The following is a 19310-nucleotide window of genomic DNA, read 5'->3' as shown; positions in this document are numbered from 1 at the left end:
TCTTGGAGGCAACATATAGATGGGTTTTGTTTTTTTATCCATTTTGATACACTGTGTGTTTTGATTGGGGCATTTAGCCCATTAACATTCAGGGTAACTATTGAGAGATATGACTTTAGTGCCATTGTATTGCCTGTAAGGTGACTCTTACTGTATATTGTCTCTGTTCCTTTCTGATCTACCACTTGTAGGCTCTCTCTTTGCTTAGAGGACCCCTTTCAGTATTTCCTGTAGAGCTGGTTTGGTGTTTGCAAATTCTTTCAGTTTTTGTTTGTCCTGGAAGCTTTTAATCTCTCCTTCTATTTTCAATGATAGCCTAGCTGGATATAGTATTCTTGGCTGCATGTTTTTCTCGTTTAGTGCTCTGAAAATATCATGCCAGCTCTTTCTGGCCTGCCAGGTCTCTGTGGATAAGTCAGCTGCCAATCTAATACTTTTACCATTGTATGTTACAGACTACTTTTCCCAGGCTGCTTTCAGGATTTTCTCTTTGTCACTAAGGCTTGTAAATTTTACTATTAGGTGACGGGGTGTGGGCCTATTCTTATTGATTTTGAGGGGCGTTCTCTGAACCTCCTGAATTTTGTTGCTCGTTCCCTTTGCCATATTGGGGAAATTCTCCCCAATAATTCTCTCCAGTATACCTTCTGCTCCCCTCTCTCTTTCTTCTTCTTCTGGAATCCCAATTATTCTAATGTTGTTTCGTCTTATGGTGTCACTTATCTCTCGAATTCTCCCCTCATGGTCCAGTAGCTGTTTGTCCCTCTTTTGCTCAGCTTCTTTATTCTCTGTCATTTGGTCTTCTATATCGCTAATTCTTTCTTCTGCCTCATTTATCCTAGCAGTGAGAGCCTCCATTTTTGATTGCACCTCATTAATAGCTTTTTTGATTTCAACTTGGTTAGATTTTAGTTCCTTTATTTCTCCAGAAAGGGCTTTTATATCTCTGGAGAGGGTTTCTCTAATATCTTCCATGCCTTTTTCAAGCCCGGCTATAACCTTGAGAATTGTCATTTTGAACCCTAGATCTGACATATTACCAATGTCTGTATTGATTAGGTCCCTAGCCTTCGGTACTGCCTCTTGTTCTTTTTTTTGTTGTGAATTTTTCCGCCTTGTCCTTTTGTCCATCTAAGAGTATATGAAGGAGCAAGTAAAATACTAAAAGGGTGGCAACAATCCCAGGAAGATATGCTTTAACCAAATCAGAAGAGATCCCAAATCGTGAGGGGGGATCTCCCCCCTCACATTGGGTGAGGGATCTCCTCTGATTGGGATCTCCTCTGATTGGGATCTCCCAATCTCTTCTGATTGGCATCTCCCAATCTCTTCTGATTGGGATCTCTTCTGATTTGGGGATAAAAAGAGGTTCAAAAAGAAAGAAAGAAAAAAAAGAAAAAAAAAGGAATTAACAAAAAGAGATTGAATTAAAAATTCAATTAAGAATTTAAAAAAGAATTAAGAAAAAAAAAGATTAAAGATATTGGGATCTCTTTCGATTTGGGGATAGAAAGAGGTTCAAAAATAAAGAAAAAAAAGAAAAAAGAATTAAAAAAAAACGAATAAAGAAAAGTATAAAAAAGAAAAATATATATATATTAGATAATCTAGTTAAAAAACGTTAAAAAAGAAAAGGGTAAAAGTTAAAAAAAATTTTTAGCAGAAGAAGAGAAAAAAAATGAAAAAGAAAAAAATTAGATTAACTGCAAGACTAAAAAATCACAGGCAGAAAGCCATGAGTTCCGTGGTTTGTTTTCTCCTCCTCTGGAATTCTGCTGCTCTCCTTGGTATTGAAACTGCACTCCTTGGTAGGTGAACTTGGTCTTGCCTTGATTTCTTGTTGATCTTCTGGGGGAGGGGCCTGTTGTAGTGATTCTCAAGTGTCTTTGCCCCAGGCGGAATTGCACCACCCTTACCAGGGGCCGGGCTGAGTGATCCACTAGGCTTTTCTTTCAGGAGCTTTTGTTCCCTGAGCGCTTCCTGTAGAGTTCCGGAGGACAGGAATACAAATGGCGGCCTCCTGGTCTCCGGCCTGGAGACGCCGAGAGCCCGGGGCCCTGCTCCCCAGTGCGCCCTCAGCGAAAGCTCCTAGTAACTCACGTCTCCCTAACCTCCGGCCGCGCTCCGAGCTCACCGAGTCTGCGACCGGTTTAAGGCAACTCCGAGCTGCGAGCTTACTGTCGGCTCTGTCTCTGCAGCCGGCTTTCCCGTTCCAATATCCGCAAGCTCTGCGACACTCAGACACCCCCGATCCTTCTGTGACCCCGTGGGACCTGAGGTCATGCCAACCCCGCGTGGGCTTCGCCCTGGTTTAGCCTCTGGAGGGATGTCCCTCAGCGGAACAGACTTTTAAAAGTCCTGATTTTGTGCTCCGTTGCTCCGTCGCTTGCCGGGAGCCGGCCCCTCCCTCCGGGGTCTATCTTCCCATCGCTTTGGATTCACTTCTCCGCCAGTCCTACCTTTCAGAAAGTGGTTGTTTTTCTGTTTCTAGAATTGCTGTTCTTCTTCTCTTCGATCTGCCGATGGATTTGCAGGTGTTTGCAATCTTTAGATAAGCTCTCTAGCTGATCTCCTGCTAGCTGAGGTAGTCTCAGCCTGCTACTTCTCTGCCATCTTGACCTAGGCAGTCCTCCCTGAATTCTTTGACCCTCAGCAAATTCTATGGAATGTTATATCTTAGCATTTGTGTCACTTTATGCTTATAGTACTTTTCTCCTCCATTTCATCTTCAACCAAAATGAGTTTCTTGCAGATCTGAGACTTAATGGAGCTCTGAATTGTGTGTGGTGAATACAGAGGCATTGATGGAAGAAAAGAGTGACTCCAGCTAGTGCTAAAATGATTATGTGCACAGTCAGGTCCCCAGGAACATAGCCCAGCTGAGACTCAGACTGTTACTCCTTGACCCACCCCTTGGGTTTCCCCCTTTTTTTTTTCCTGTCCTTTACAGATCGCCCTTTGCATTTGTTCTCATGATTTCACATGGAAAAAAATAACAAGGTTTGAGTGTATGGTTTGTGCTTTGTCAAATGTGAATTTCTCACCGTTTCCACTTTAAAGGGCTTTACCACATGATCAAAGATATAGGAATAGAGGAAGTTCTTTTTTCAGGGGCAGGGAGGTAGCTTCATGGTGATATACAGGTTTTCTATCAAGTGTATGGACTTTACTTTGGTGCCATTTCTTGGACCCATGAACTTAGAGAAGCCTTTGCATATTCATCAGTCAACAAGGCTGCACTTGATTAAAGGAGTTTCTTATTTTCTACCATAATTTTTTCTAACTGCATAAATGTGGAATTATTGCTGCTGCCTTACTGGGTTTTAGAGGTCATTGTTGGTGAGAATGAAACCTGGACCACACCATTTTTAGGGAATTGAGTTCTCCCCTGATGACTGATGGAAGGGCATCAGCATGTAAATGAGTATCAATGACCAATGGGAATTGACTATCACAATCCGAATGCATTTATTAGATATTTATGTGAGGCCTTGTACAGGTCAAATGTGGAAAACAGCTAGCATGGTGATTAATAGGTGTATGACCTCTGGAGATGTACTTTCTGGGTTCATATTCAGACTTTTCCATGTACTAGTTGTAGGAGTGTCAGCAAATTACCTAGTTTAATTTTTCTGTACCTCCAGTCTCTAATCTGTAAAGTGCGGAAATCCAGAAAGTGTTGATCATCCAGTGAGTTCTTAATCCAGTAAGGGATACACAATATGTAAACAAATAACTGCAGAATAGAGAACCCCCTAAAACATACTACTTATCATTCTTCTTTGGATAGGATCTTTTTCTGACTTTCTTTTTTGTTTCCCTGGCGCCTGGCAGTAGTAGGCACTCAAAAAATCTTGAATGAATGAACAAATGAAATTAATTCATCCATCTACTTGCCTAAAAGTAGAAAAACAACTCTAACTTGGATTCTAATCAAGAGCATAAATAGGGCTGAAAAAATATTCAGAAGATCAAAACAATGAAAATATAAGTAGAAAGAATTACTTTAGAACAATGGGTTTAAGGGTTCGAGGAATAGCAGGGGTATGAGTTAGGGGGGAATTATCCATCTCTTCAATTACTAAAGTTTTATGGAGGAAGTAGGATTTCTGTAAGAGACCGATAAGTTTCTTGAGAGAACCATCTCAGAGATACACCATCTTGTGTTAGAGCTTCATGTAACTTTCAGATTTTGCCTTGGGATGTTGACTAATTCAATAAATATAATAATGTTAATTATCGGAAATATTTTAACTTGAAAATCAGAGCTCAGGTATTCTGCTTAGGAGTCATTTTGGTTTTTTATATAATCAGAAATATCTTTATCTCTTTAAGCCTCTGATAAACTTGATTAAGAAGTCAATAACTAAATCTTAGGGTTGCCTAATTACTTTCAGGAGTCTAAGAGCTCTAACTGGTCAAGAGATCAATTGATCAAGGTTGGTCAAGATAAATGATACATCCTGAATGTTGAGCTTCACAAGACTCAGAATATTGCCTAGAATGATTTATTAATTAATAAATTTTACAAATAAGTTATGAATTATACAACCACTAGTGGATTTAATCTCAGGTGAGGAATATTAGAGACATGAGCAATAAAAGTTAATTCTCTCACCTGTAATATTTAGCATCTTTTTCTTCATCAAACCTATGAATAAGGGTCCCTAGAGAATGTCCATTAAGCCAAAAAATGGCATCAATGGATGAGAAGGGAGCATTGATTTGAGAGGGTTATAATCAGAGTTGTAGGTAATTGCAATAAAACAGAAGGTTCAGACTACTCCTGAGTGACTTTGTGCCAGCCTCACTGGACTTGTTCTTTGTGCCTCTGTGCCTTCTCAATCTGTCCCTCCCCTCTTCCCTGTCAAGCCCCGATCCTGATGCTCTAGAGATGTCATCTTCATGGACTTTTTTTCTGTTTGTTTCAGCCTGCTAGAGTGCTGTGTGGACGTACTTACTTTCCTCTTGCTTGAGCTCTGGTTGGTGTGAATTAACTCCTTAAAAGAAGGGAAAGTCATTCTCATCTCTATTCCCTGAGTTGTCCACAGGAATACACATTCAGATGTTTATAGCCTGGTGGAGTGGAAGCAGAGAAAATCAACCAGTGGAGTACAGAGGGTAGATATGGAGAAAACATTCTGAGCATTTGGAGACAGCTGAAAATGATCTGTTGGTTTTGAGCCTCTAACTTGTTAAAATAGCCTTTTCTTTGTCCTGTACAATGTCTACCATACCATGGGTCATTAGGCAAGGTATAAATACTTAAATCCGAAGTACTCAAGTAGCCATGGCAAGCCACACTAAAGATGTGATTTGGTGAAACTAAATATAAACTAGAGATTTGTGATGATGCCAACCATTAACTACTTTATTTCTATAGCAGAATCATTTTTTTTTTCTGTGTGTGGTATTAATATGTGTGTGCTTTAGTGGTGGGAAAACTTGAAAATTCCAAATTACTTGCTATCTTTATGAGAGGCTGGTTGAGTAGGGTGTATGTACGGGGGCATGTGTATGTGTGTGAGAGGTGTGTTTATTACATTATTTTGAAAGATAATAGTCTGTTATGTGGATGTATATTAGTTACAGCCAAATTGGATGTTTCCATTTGGCAAGGAAGGCGGGATTTCTGAAACTCAGGCCTTAACCAGTAGGTTGGAAGACAAGACCAATTAAAGCATTATGAAATGTGTTTTTGTGCTTCTGTCCTATCTGCCTTGGGTTAATTGTCTTATTCTTCAATGATTTTTTAATCTTATGCTTAAAATTTTATTTTGCGTAATTATGAAGTAGAGGTACAGGTTTACATTTATGTAAAATATTTGCTGTGTAAAGTTTTTTTTTGTTTATTGTCTTAAAGATCCCTCTATTTTTTTTTTTTAAAAGTCAGCAATACAAAAGAAAAATAACGGTTCAGAAATACAGAAATTAGGGTGCCTGGGTGGCTCAGTGGGTTAAGCCGCTGCCTTTGGCTCAGGTCATGATCTCAGGGTCCTGGGATCGAGTCCCGCATCAGGCTCTCTGCTCAGCAGGGAGCCTGCTTCCTCCTCTCTCTCTCTTCCTGCCTCTCTGCCTACTTGTGATCTCTCTCTGTCAAATAAATAAATAAAATCTTAAAAAAAAAAGAAATACAGAAATTAAAGTTATCTTAAGGAAAAATGCAGAATAATGCTTGCCAATTTTCAGACTGTTAGTCACACAGAAAGGAAGCATCAGAGATTATAGGGAAATGTTACCTTACCACAAATAAAGAGTTCAAAATGCACATCTATAACTTGGTGTACCTATTAGGATGTAAGTACTCTGGACTTTCAGAGATTCCTGCAGTGACCTTTCTATGGTAGACTGTTATACAACAAAATTGCATTTTCTCTCCCAGGGCACTATATGCCCAACCTCCCCTTCAGTTAAGTATGTCCATACAACTGGGCATATCCACTGGAATATACAAAAAAGTGATATGGGATTTCTTGGGCCAAGACTCTGTAGAAGGAAGTTTTCCTTCCAAACATTTTCTCTTCTGCCTGAATGGCATTAATAATAGGGCTTAAGAGGATGAAGCCATGACATGGAAAATTTCTGGATCCCTGAGACAAAGGAAAAAGCTTTCTACCCTCAAATATCCACATTTGTTATATGACCAAGGAACAAATTTCTCTTGCATTTGAGTCATGATATTATATTTGAGCGTTGTAAGGGAGAAAAAATAATTTTTTCTCTACCCTTCTGAGTTCTTAGCTGAGACCCTTTTTAATTAAAAACAAAAAACAAAAAACTCCAGAAGTTTATTAACATGTATACTGGATTTACTCTCCTGTAAGAGGCCTATATTCACTCTTCCCTTTCTCTATTAAAATGTCATTCAAGTCTAAATTGTAAGCTATGCTGAGGTTACTTTTTCTTGCGTATCTCCAATGAATGGGCCTTTCAAAGATAGGTGAGAGGTATGATAGTTTGTGACAAGGTTTATCTGTGTGTGGTACCACCTTCTAGTATCTTCTGTGATCAATCCCTTGTTGAAGAAATTCCTGGTGAGGGGATTTATGACACATCCTTTTAGAGAATGGTTTTTAGGCTGATAAGGGAAGTAAAGAAAAAGTCACTGTCTTTATTTACTATTTTAAAGTGCCTACAACTCAAAAAAATTAGTACATCAAAGCAGTGTACTTTGAGGTGGCATGTTCTAAATTCTTACAATCATATTTTGGGGTGGCATATTCTGCAACCTTTTAACATTATCACAACTAATACTGAAGATGGTGTATCAGAGTGCTACCTTAACGAAAACAAAAATATATGGCATTAGCTTAGCATTTGGGAAGTAGGTGGAAAGAACATAGGTATCACAATCTGGAAAGAAAAGGCCAGTATTATGCAATAACAAAACATTTGGTAAAACTATCAACTATACTTGGAAGACAAAGAAAATACCTATTTCTTCTATAGCTCTGAGGAGAGTCATTGCAAATACCCAGAATATTAGCATGTGTTGGTTCTTCTTTTGTTTATAGAAAGATTTTATAAGAAAGACCTAAGTTCAGGCAAGAAGTGACCAGTTTATAAGCAGAAGTAAAAAGAAATTGGGAGTACAAAAGGGTAAGGAAAAAAAAAAAAAAAACTTCTGGATCCGAAAAAAAAAAATAAGACTAAAAAGAGTTGTGAATTTTAGATATGAAAAAAAAAAAAAAGAAAATAAGACCAAAGAGAGTTGTGAGGAAAAAAGATCCATTAAGATTCTCTCAGGTTTAGGGGTGCCTTGCTGGCTCAGGGAGTTAAAGCCTCTGCCTTCATCTCAGGTCCTGATCTCAGGGTGCTGGGATCGAGCCCTGCATCGGGCTCTCTGCTCAGTGGGGAGGCTGCTTCCTCCTCTCTCTCTCTCTGCTTGCCTCTGCCTACCTGTGATCTCTGTCAAACAAATAAATAAAATCTTAAAAAAAATAGATTCTCAGGTTTGCAAAGTGACTTAGATTTAGGGAGTTACTTCTCTACCTTTCCATTGCAGCTTCATCCCTAAATCTCCACATGTCAGAAAGCCACCCACCAGCAAGGAATAGCTGTCTCTGAAATAAGAAAAAAAAAACTATTGATTTTTAAAAAAAAATTTTTTTCCAAACTATTGATTTTTGAGCCAGGCCACACCCTGGGTCTATTTGTTGCCAAAGCTTGTGTTACTTTAACAGAGCTAATACTTCTAAGATTGACCAATCTCTGGGACTCCTAACCATAAACTCTATAGACTCGCTGATTATCACAGTCTAAAAAAGCTAGCATAGTTTGATATGTGTGAATGACACTATGTGTGAATCACACTCTGGGCTATGGGAATATCAATAGAAACTGAACCTTTAGACCAAGGAACTCAGAGGTATTCATTAGGCCATTCATAGTGGGGAGAAAACTCTACAAATTTATTCCAAATTTATCACTTACACATATTTATACAGCCAAACTTCCTTATCCACTATTCCCCAAATATGCTCCATATGTCTGTCTCTAAGCCTTGTTTATACAGGTGTATAAATATATTCCAAAATGTATAATAAGTGACTACCATGTGATAGGCATTGTTCTGGATGCTGAGGGCTACAGCAATAAACAAAAATCAATAATCCCTGTTTTCATGAAACTTGTATTCTAATAAAGGGAGATAGGCTAAAAAAAAAAAAAGTAAAAAATACAGCCCATCAAATGGTCAAAGTTGCAGAGGAAAAGTAGGGAAGACGGTTGAGGGACATGAAATGTAATTTTCAATAAAATGATCAGGGAAGACATCATTGAAAAGATGGTATTTGAGCAAAAGTTTAAAAGGAGTAAGGGTAAGCTATTAATTCCCTACTTTTGAGAACATTTGTTGTCAAAAGGGCCAGTCTCAGATGTTAGCTTGTCAGAAGTTTTTACCAACTGCTATAACTCAATGTGTTTATTGAGCATTGGAGGAACTTTGTTATTCTCTTGTAGAGTCTGTTCTCAGATTCTGGTTTTCTTACTCAAGCACATGTCTTCATTCACTTGTGAATTTTAAGGAATTTTAGGGAACCACAAACCAATTTGATAAGGATAACCCATGTTTAATAAAATGCTCTCAACTCCACACAACTCCACATCCTTATCCTTTGATAAGGATAACCCATGTTTAATAAAATGCTCTCAACTCCACACAACTTTCATTACTGCCCAACATTCTGATATAAAAAATTGATTATTTTCTCAACATCTTTTTACTCTTTTCAGCCAAAATGCCACTTATACACCCTTCCACATAGAAATTCCACCTTTCATACTTCATACATAATGGATACATTTTCTTTGAAGATGTATAGCACATCCTTAATCCAAAAGATGAAAAGTGTTAATGACACCCATAGACTTAACTGAGTCAAGGGGGCAGGGTGGTGTTGAAACAAAAAAGTGAGAGACCTGTGAGATAGTTTCCAAAGCCAAACAATTACAGGATTTAGATTCAGTTTGATCTGGGGTTAGAAGAGCAGCTTTAGAGATAACTTAACACTTAGTGATTCAAGTTATGTACTTTGGTTATTTTCAAAATGAGCATGGAAAGAAAAACATGATTTGCCTAGAAATCTTTTTCAGGCTGCATCACTGAAAATATACCACAACCCCAGGTTATCTTGCAGAGGAACTTAGCAAACACTGACTAAAGATCTGAATGTTCCCATTACTCTTCAAAGAACCTACAATTAAGATTTTTTTTTTAAACAAAAATGCATGGGCATGCTTAAGTGACTCACTTTCATTTGCTCTCCATTTAAAATTTATGGATCCTTCCTTTTAGTAACACCCTTCATTCCTCTTGGAAAACCATAATCCTAAAAGAAGTATAGTAAAACACACAACTCTTTCATGAGTAAATGTGTTCATAATTTAATAAGTTAAATGAATTTCAGAATTTTTTTCCTCAAAGAATTTAAGAAGAATTGCTTAAATTAAAACAGTTTGGAACAAATTCTGCACCCATCTCAACTTGGGAGGTAAAGAGTACATGTGTGTAATTGCAAGCTCAAAATGACCCTCTATACTTAATTTGTAAACACTTCAAATGCCACCTTCTTAGCACAGGGGGCAGCATGTCAGTCTCCTAATTGTAAACACTTCAACAATGCAAGTCCTTAAAAGTTTAGAAGGATAATCCATAAAAACAAAATGATCCTTGGATCTAAAAGCATTTTGTTTGAGGATATAAACAAAGAACCCAGATTAAACATCAAAAATAGGAACTTAACTCATTCCAGTATGGTCACCCAAAGATCAGTTTTATATCAACTTAATTTCTCATTTGTAATGAAACTACTGGATTTTCTTTTTTTTAAAGGAAGATAAAGCAAGCCCAGGATTATAAAATTCTTATGTAACACTTTCCTATCAAGGGATTCTAAGCTTTTTATAAAATGTTAGTTTATGTAATTCTAGCAGCTCCGAAGCAGGTTAAGAAATGACAAGTGGTATTTGCAATGGGCTTTATCTCATTTTCTGCTAAGGAATGAGTCACAGTTACTCTTCAAGCTGAAATGAAGCTATAATTTAACACCTGACGGAAGTGCTGCTGGCCTGACCTCATTCCACTTCTCTCTGAGTTAAGCTGTTATGTTCCAGTTTTTATCTTCTAAGGTTTGGCTGTAAACTGATATCATCCATACCTTCACGTAGAACTCTATGAGATTAGGAAAATGAGAGAATCCTTTGACGTGATAGCAACTTTTGTTTCCATTTTAAAGGAAATAAATATTTAGGGAGTTGGGTCTCAGTACATCAGGGTTATTCTGCTAATGAGTAGTTCCTTTTTGTCTTGAAATCTGTAAGGCTCAGATGGCTTAAAAAAAGTGGGATGTGTTTATTTTTTAATACCTAATACAGTACATTGATAATGTTCAAAATTCAAAATGTTTAGAAGGTATATAGTAAAAAAAAAAAAAAAAATCTCCATCCCTTTTCTGTCCTGTAGTCACCATTCCCCCACAGAGGATGCCATTCCTCCACCCTTCCCCAACAGAGTATGTTCTCAGATTCTTATAGAAATATTAGCTACAAATCCTAGGAGGGAGGAAGGAAGCAAAGAAACTGATAGCATATAGATATATAAATAAATCTCTATGTTCTTTTTTCATTAATTATGACAAACTGTCCACACTGTTCAGCTACGTGCTTTCTTCATTTAAAATATTTCGACAATTATTCCATTACAAAACACAAAAATTTTGTCATTCCTTTATATAGCTGCAGAGTCCTCCATTGCATTCCATTCCATAGACTTCCATTTAGTCAGTCTCCTGATAATATTAAGATTCTTTCCAATCTCACACTATTACTATTGAAATGAAGGACTTGATTGAAAAGTCATTTTATATATGCACAAGTAGGATAAGTTCTCAGAATGGAATTCCTGGGTCAAAGAGGATATGTACTTTGATATACAGATATTTTCCAAATTGCCCTCCAAAGAGTCTACCAGTTCTACCAGAAATGTACGAGAATTGCTATTTCTCTACATCTTGCCAACATAGTGTACAAACTATTTAACTCATTGAGACTTAATGAATTTTTTAATTTTTGTTGATGTAATCTTACTGTTTTTTAAAATACATAACTGACCTATAACATTACCTTCCAGATATGTATGATTCAATATCTGTATACACTGTAATATGAACATAATAAGTGTAGTTAACATCCATTACTACACAGTTTCATGTTATGAGAACTTTTAAGATCTACTATCATAATTTTCAAAGATACAGTACAGAATCTGAAAAACATATTGGAGCTAGAAGTACTGTGATTTAGTCACTTTCAAGAAAATGTGGAAATATAGAGCAAAAAGTGGAAAATAGTATTTTAAATGTGGTATTTAAAGTATATATCCATAAAGCATTTGACAAATTACAACATTTGTTCATAATAAAAGCCCTCAACAAAGTAGATTTAGAGGGAACATACCTCAACATAATAAAGGTCTTATATGAAAACCCATATCCTACTCAATGGGGGAAAATCCCTAAGGTCAGGAAAAAGACAAAGATGTCCACTCTCCCCATTGTTATTCATAGTACTGGAATTCCTAGCCACAGCAATCAGAGAAGAAAAGGAAAGGGCATCTAAATTGGTAAAGAAGAAAACCATTCACCATTTGCAGCTGACATACTATATATAGAAAACTCAAAAGACTCTGCCAAAAAAATACTAGAACTGGCCAATGAATTCAATAAAATCACAGGTTATAAAATAAATGTGCAGAAATGTTTCATTTCTGTACACTAACAAAATAGTAGAAAAAGATATTAAAATAATTCTATGTACAATTGCACCAAAACCAATATGATACCTAGGAATAAACCTAACCTAAGACTTGACCTGTACTCTGAAAACTATAAAATGCTAATGAAAGAAATTGAAGACAACACAAAGAAATGAAAAGACATTCTACCCTCATGGATTGGAAGAACCAATATCACTAAAATGTCTATACTAGGGCACCTGGGTGACTTAGTGGGTAAAGCCTCTGCCTTTGGCTCGGGTCATGGTCTCAGGGTCCTGGAATCGAGCCCCATGTCGGGCTCCCTCCTCAACAGGGAGACCACTTTCCCCTCTCTCTCTGCCCGCTGCTCTGCCTATTTGTGATCTCTCTCTCTGTCAAATAAATAAAATCTTAAAAAAAAAAGTCTATACTATCCAATGCAGTCTATACATTTAATGCAATCCCTATCACAATACCAACAACAGTTTTCTCAGAACTAGAAAAAGCCTAAAATTTACATGGAACCACAAAAGACCCCAATAGCCAAAGCAATCTTGAAAAACAAAGCTGAGGGTATCACAATTCAGAATTCAAGTTATATTACAAGGCTGTAGTCATCAAAGCAGTATGGTTCTGGCATAAAAATAGACACATAGATCAATGGAATAGAATAGAAAACCCAGAAGAAAAAACACAATTATGCAGTCAATTAATGTTTGACAAAACAGGAAAGAATGTCCCATGAGAAAAAGTCTCTCCAAATGGTGTTGGGAAAATTAGATAGCTACATTTGAAAGAATGAAACTGCATGATTTTCTCACACTGTACACAAAAATAAACTCAATATAGATTTGAGACCTCAATGTAAGGCCTGAAACCATAATAATCCTAGAAGAGAACATAGGCAGTAATGTCTACAACATCAGCTGTAGCAACATTTTTCTAAGTATCTCTCCTGAAACCAGGGAAATAAAAGGAAAAATAAGCTGTTAGGACTATATCAAAATAACTTCTGCACTGTAAAGGAAACAAGCTAAAAGGCAAACTACAAAACAGAAGATACCTAAAAATGACATAGCCAATAAAGGGTTAATATACAAAATTTATAAATAACTGATGGAACTCAACACATACACAAATCATCCAATTAAAATATGGGCAGATAATATGAAGACATTTCTCCAAAGAAGGCATCTGGATGGCCAAGAGACACATGAAAAGATGCTGAACATCAGTCATTTTCAGGAAAATCATCATATCAGGGAAATACAAATCAAAACTACAATGAGATATCATCTCATACTTGTCAGAATGGCTAAATTTAAAAAAAAAAGACAAGAAATAACAATTGGTAGCAAGGATGTGGAGAAAAAAAGAACCCTATTTTACTGCTAGTGAGAATGCCAACTTGTGTGGCCACTGTAGAAAACAGAATTAGGGATCCTCAAAAGTTAAAAATAGAACCTTACAGTTTTATAATCACACTCCTAGGTATTTATAAAAACAGACACATAGACCAGCTCTGGCTGTGACTGTTGCTGGCTGCTGGGAAAGGGAATCAGACCTGCAGGGGACCCGAGAACTTGGGAGTCTGGCCAGTGCACCCTTGCTCCGTTCTTGGGCTTCTGGGGTTTCAGGGGAGCTTGTGGCCCTTGAGGGTATTTGGAGGCTGTGCCCGAAAGACCAGGAGTAGGAGCGGAGCAGGAATAGGAAGACTCCCAGAGACCGGCTGGACCTCTGCACAGAGTTGGCCAGCTTCTGCCTGAGGCAATGGTTTTCTTCCTTGAGCCTTTGGAACTCCCTCTCTGCCCACAGAACAGCCTTCTGGCTCTCCTCACTTCTGTTCTCCAAAGAGGCACTCTCGGTCATGCAAGGAGGAGATTCTCTGCCATTCTCGGTGCAGGTGGTCGGCCATCTTCTTGTAGAGGCCTAAGTTCCAGTGGGCAGCATCCACCTTCCTGCGCACCTTGGCAAGCTCGTTCTTCACTTGCAGGCAGCGTGCCTTCTCCTACATCATCTTCCTGTCCAGGTATTTGAGGTGCTCTTCGCACAGCTTAGGCTCTGCCTCGAGCTTCAGGCGCAACTTCTGAATCTCACTTTCCAGGAGGCTGTTTCACAGGGGAAAAGATACTTGCTCAGCTTGGTGGATTGTTGTGTTTCCTGGGAGCTCTTCCTTCCCCTGACGGGCCTTCTTCAGTGCCCTGGATGGCTTTCCTTTTTTCAGGGGGCTCCCACCTGAGGGCACATGATCAGTGGAGGAGGAGCCAGTCTCCACCTGCCTCCTTGAGCCCCCACCTTCCAGATGATCTCTAAGGAGATCTAACAGATGCACCACCATCAGTAGGATCTGGCTGAGGGTGTGATGTTGGCTCTGGCCCTCAGTGGGGGCCTGCCGTGGCACACCACCGTCAGGAAGCTCTGGCCTGCCTGCCTCCCCTGCCCCGTCCTGTACTTTCTGTCCACAGCTGCCAAAGTCCTGAACCAGCGGGTCAGCACATCCTTGCAGATCAGGGCTGTCCTTGAAGTCTTCTGGCGTTTTCCTCGCAGGGGGGTTCTCCATCCTCCTGGGCTGCTCCACAGATGGGCTTTTCGTCAGTCAGCTGGGGAGGGCTCTTCTTCAACAGCTTTTGCCGAACTCCTCTCAGCAGTTGCGTAGCGTCTTCCACAGAAAAGTACCCGACATCTTGATTCAGGGCAGCCAGAGCAAGGATCTGTAGCGGGAGAGGACTGGCCTTGTGCTCAGAGGATGCGACGGCTCCACTGGCTGGTGCATCCGGGTCGGTCTTCTCCATGTCTTTTCCAGATGCTTCATTCTGGGCACAGTGCCCCTTTCTTCCTCTTAAGCGGAGTGCACACTTTACTGTCATGAACCACACCACCACAGTGCACACGAGGATCTCCCAGGCAAACCCAGACACTCGTGGCCCATGTGGCAAACGTTCGTATATCACCAAGCCAGAAGCCCACAGCTGCTCCAGGAGAGCCCACAGCGGCTCCAGAACTGTGTGGGGAGACATTGTTATGGCCACCAGCTGGCTCCAGAGAGCCTGGGGGCTTTGTCTCTGATCACCAGTGCCCTCTCAGCCACTAGAAACTGCTTGGAACCCCTACAAGGGTTCCGTATCCAATGCAAACCAAAGCCTGGCAACAGCAGCTGAAGGGAGTAGGGGTGGGGGAGGTGCACCCGAGTCTCTAATGCAAATCAGGTGCCTGGCAACAGGAGCTATCAGTCCTTGGGGCAGTGGAGGTGAATCTCTATATTGTATACCTGAAACAAATGCATCCCTATAGATCAATGTCTTGGAATTAAACTTTTAAAACTTAAAAAAAACCTTATCAATAAAACTAGATATCAAAAGGAGAAAGATAACAAAATCCAAACACTTAGAAAGTAACTTTCTAGATTATCGAAGAAAAAAGATAAAATCTCAATGCACTGACCTGAAGGAAAATGAAAATACAACATATTAAAATTTGTGGGACACAGCTAAATCACCAGAGAGCAAAATTTATCGCACTCAATGCATACAGTAGAAAAGAGGAGGAGCATTTGGGTGGTTTATTTCAACAGTTATTTCAACTCTTGATTTTGTCTCGGGTCATGGCCAACCTCGGGGTTGTGAGACAACCTGCATTTTGCCGGTGCTGGGCATGGAGGCTGCTTAATAATCTCTCTCTCCTTCTGCACGACTTCCCTGTCTCTGTCTCTGTCTCTGTCTCTCTCTCTCACTCTCTCTAAAAACAAAAGGAGTCTCAAAACTATAAACTCTCTCCTTTAGAACCTAAAAGACGAGGAGAAAGTAAAACTAAAGAATAAAACCAGAAGAATCCTTCTACCCAATTTCAAGATATACGGCTACAGTCATCCAAAGTGCATGGTGTTGGTGAAGGGCTAGACCAATGGAACAGAATAAAGATGGATAAGTGGAACAGAATCAAGGACCCAGAAAGACAACTACACCCATATATCCAATGGGGCCTTGACCTAGGTCAAAAGCAGTTCAGTGGAGGAGTGACAGCGTTTTGAAAAAATGGTGCTAGAGCAAGTGGACATGCATAGGCAAAGAAGAAGAAGGAGAAGCAGAAGAGGGAGCGGGAGAGGGGAGGAGGAGGTGGAGGACGAGGAGGCCAGGGACCACAATCTAAGTTTCATACCCTATACAAAACTTAACTCAGGGTACCTGGGTGAGTCAGCCTGTGAGGCAGCCAGCTCTTGATTTCGGCTCTTGTCAAGCTCTCAGGGTCCTGGGACAAAGTCAGGCTCCAAGCTCACTGGCGAGGCTGCTTAAGGATGTTCTTTTCCCTTCTCCCTCCACGCCACTGCCCGCTCATGTGCATGCTCACTCTCCCAGAAAGTGAAAAATAAAAAAATTTAAAAAGTAGCTCAAAATTCATCACTGCCTTACATGGAAAATGATAAATCTTATCGGGAAATTTTTCTACATTGGAAAGCTAGGTAAAGAATCCTCCAACTGGACATGAAATCATTTTCCGTAAAGGTAAAGTTGATTCATTGGACATTATCCAACAATCAGAATTGTAAATCTGTACCGTGTGAAAGACTTCCTTAGGAAGACCCAAAAGAGAAGCTACCAACTGGAGGAAATAGGTGCAAATCACATACCTGATAAAGGACTCTTGTCTGAAGCATGGAAACTCAGCATTTGACCCCCAAATAAGCATGCAATCAAGTTAGCAAAAGGAAATAGAAGGAAATCAAAAAGAGCAAAGGACCTGCACCCTTTACCAAAGAGTATACAGATGGAAATCACCTAAAAAGTTGCCATTGGGGAAATTCAAATGAAAACTCCAGTGAGCTCTCCCTGCACACCTAGCACAGTGATTCAAAACCAATGCGCCAGAGATGGAGAGAGAGACCCCACTACCAAATGCAAGGCAGGATGGGGAATGGCTGGATCACTCCCGCATCGCAGTTGGGAATGGGCAATGATAGAGCTGACTCTTAAAAAAACACTTACCAGTGACTTTTCCTTTTCAAAGCCTTGCTAATCCCTTCCACACAGATTCTTTGAGAACTAGACTAGCTACCGCCGTATGAGCCAGTCATGGCACTATGGCATTTATCTTAGAGAAGTCAAAACTTAGGTTTGCTCAAAAGCCTATACCAGAATGTATGTGTTTCCTTATGAAGGCAGTGGGGCTGCCAAGGGGGTGGAAGGGACTGGAGTGGTTGGATATTGACACTTGACAGGGCTGTAAGTGATAAACTCGTCTTGCGTCTTTGAAGGCCCCTTCCCCTTCATGGTGGTCCTGAGGACGAGGAGAAAAGGAATGTCAACGATTTCAATAACTTGAAACCTGCCAAGCATTAGAACACCATCTCTTCTACACTGGTTTACTCTCGTATTAATCCTCAGTGTCCCAAAGCAGGCAGGTGGTGTCTGGTCCAAGAGGGGTTGCAGGCAGTTTCCCTTCCACAGGCCATCTCCCCTCCTATTGCCCAGAAGCCCAATGACCAGGTCCCAGGTTTTGAACTCATCTAATCTCTTTGCCTTCTCTAGGGACACCAGGGAACTTCTGGACTCTCTCTCTGCCTTCTAGGAGGCTCTGCGACGCTGGGTCTACTGCTCTCAGCCGACTTGGACTACACGGTCAGTTGTCTCCTCCGGCGTGTGCCACCTATCGGCTCGGGTGTAACAGGTGAGGGCATGTCCTCTCAGAGAGATACATGGAGAACAGAATAGAGGTCCTCTTTCTTACATTGTTTACCCTAATCTCTCAGTAGTTTCTACCCTCGCTTGACTTCCCTGGAATGTCCACCCCAGGAGAGGGGGGTGGGTCAGAAGTCAAAACTGTGGCTTCATCCTTGTGTCTTTTTTCAGTATTTTGCGCAAACCAAAGGGCTTACATCAACAACAATTGATGACGGCATATGGATTCTGTGGGCCAGGCATCCAGGTGCATCTAGCCAGGGACGTGTGTCTCAGGATCTCTCACAAGGCAGCAGTCAAGGTGTCATCTGGGTCTTTGGTCATCTCCAGGCTTGTTGGGGGGAATTCTGCTTGTGAGCTCACTCGGGTGGCTCTTAGCAGCCAGAGGTCGTCCATTGCTGTAAGCAAGACATATTCATTCCTTGCCACATGGGCCTCTCACTAATAGAGCCCACAAGGAGCAGGCGGCTTCCCTCGAAACCAATGGTGAGGGAGCAAGAGCAAGCCCAAGAGGAGACCAGTGTCTTTGTATACTAGCCTCAGAAGTGACATCCTATCTCTGGGGCCATTTTCTGTCCTTTCGAAGTGAGGCAGGAGTTCCTGACTCTAATCCAGTGGTAGAGTATGGAACACAAAACGAAGTGTACCCAAGAAGGGAATCGTTGGAGACCCTTAAAGGCTGCCCTCCATGCTTGGGTGGGACTTTACCTCAGCTAGCCATCACCATAATCTTTGCGTCCCAACTAGAACGTGAACTAGGAGAAAATTTTGTCAAGCCCTTCTGGGATCCTTATAGCAGCTTGCCTAGAAGTTCCTTGCACAAGGGTGCCTGTGTGGCTTAGTCAGTTCAACGTCTGACTCTTGATTTCGGTTCAGGGCGTGGTCCCTCGGTCTGTGAAAACCAGCCCAGTGTCTGGTTGTGCACTTGAGTGGGAAGGCTGTCTAGAAATCTCTCTCTCCCTACCCCTCCCCCGCTTGCATGTGTGTGTGCCTTCGCTCTTTCTCTCTCTCAAAAATGAAGAAGCAGAAGTAATAGCAGTGGTAGTAGTGGTCGTTATTTTCACATCAATGGGTCATGAGACAACCTTGGATTGGAATGGGAGCTCTGAAATTCACTAGCTGTGTGATCCTGGGGCAAGTTGTGTCCCCTCTCTGAAGCTCAGTAGTATAGGACACACTGGGATATTGGGACAATTCAGTGATCAGTAAAAGACACTGACAACCCTTCGTTGCTGGACATAGAATCCCTTCCTAAAATCAGTTCTCAGTAGCAGTAGTATCAGCAATTTGATATTTTTATTGTTTTGGTGCTTAACATTGGAAAATCCTCTCTCCCACGGCTATAGGGAAAAGGTAGCATCAGTTCCATAATGGGGTGGATCTCC

This window comes from Neovison vison, chromosome 4, assembly GCF_020171115.1.
Source record: "Neovison vison isolate M4711 chromosome 4, ASM_NN_V1, whole genome shotgun sequence".
NCBI classification, from domain to species: domain Eukaryota; kingdom Metazoa; phylum Chordata; class Mammalia; order Carnivora; family Mustelidae; genus Neogale; species Neogale vison.
Note: the sequence above shows the minus strand (reverse complement) of the source record.